Consider the following 1,153-nt stretch of genomic DNA (forward strand, 5'->3'; position numbering starts at 1 on the left):
ACAACCTCGTACAATCGGCGTCCGTCTACTCATTATACTATGACGTATTCACAGTCATTGTCAAAATAATATTATCGTTATCAAAATAACGACTTAACGCTTATTCATTGTACGGACAACATTACAAATTTTACATAACGTTATGCATATTATTGCGACGAACAATACGCATCGCATTTACATCTGTTTTCTACGAGTCGTCGATACTAACGACACAAAGGCGTTGACAAGGTCAGGATCAAAGGAAAAACGGCAGTGGTGGCGTTTGAATAAATTATAATATTAGAACAATAAAATAACTCAACAATATTGCTCACTTTATAATATATTATAATATTATATTGTACGATGGAACAACAATCATATTATTATTCATAATAATTTCTGTTATTTGATGATAATTTCCAAATAGACGTCGTCGTCGTCGTCGGAAACTTAAATCCCGAATTAATCGATCCGTGTCTTATAATATTGTAGACTATAGATCGAAAGTGTTAAGTACTGACTAATACTGACGTCGAATCGATCTTTCGGCACTCGCGAATTTTTTTGAAACCGTTTCGAAATAATATTGTTCATCGCGCTGTTGAAAATTATTTACATCGAACTTCTGCAGAGACATTACGGCATTATAATGCTATACCATCGCGTATTTGGATCTGCCAAGTCGTCAAGATTATGCCCGTCTTCGTTATATCTACGGTCGTAGTGAATTGAAAACAACATCAGTAAAGTAAAAGTTTTAGTAAACCGTTTATTCATTATATATTATATTTACAGACACGGTTGGTGTTGTATTTAGATAGTACATATTTACACACAATATTTCATTGTTTTTACATTTCGTACACATCTTAGCGAATAAATTATGACTAGTTTCGATCACGCGTCACTATATTATAATATTAATACGCGTTTTAATTTATATATTGTGTAATGTACATTACAACACATGCTATTATTATTACTATTTACTATTATTACCGTAAAACTACTAGAAATTATGTTCATACTTTTCGTTCGTAAAAACATAATATTATTTACAACATATTTTATGTATGTTTACGATACATAACATTACGTTACTATGTACCTACACGTTTTGTCTGGCATTCATTATGCCAAGCGCCTAAGATTAAATAAGTATCTATAT

This window comes from Acyrthosiphon pisum, chromosome A1 (genome assembly GCF_005508785.2).
Source record: "Acyrthosiphon pisum isolate AL4f chromosome A1, pea_aphid_22Mar2018_4r6ur, whole genome shotgun sequence".
Classification (NCBI taxonomy): domain Eukaryota; kingdom Metazoa; phylum Arthropoda; class Insecta; order Hemiptera; family Aphididae; genus Acyrthosiphon; species Acyrthosiphon pisum.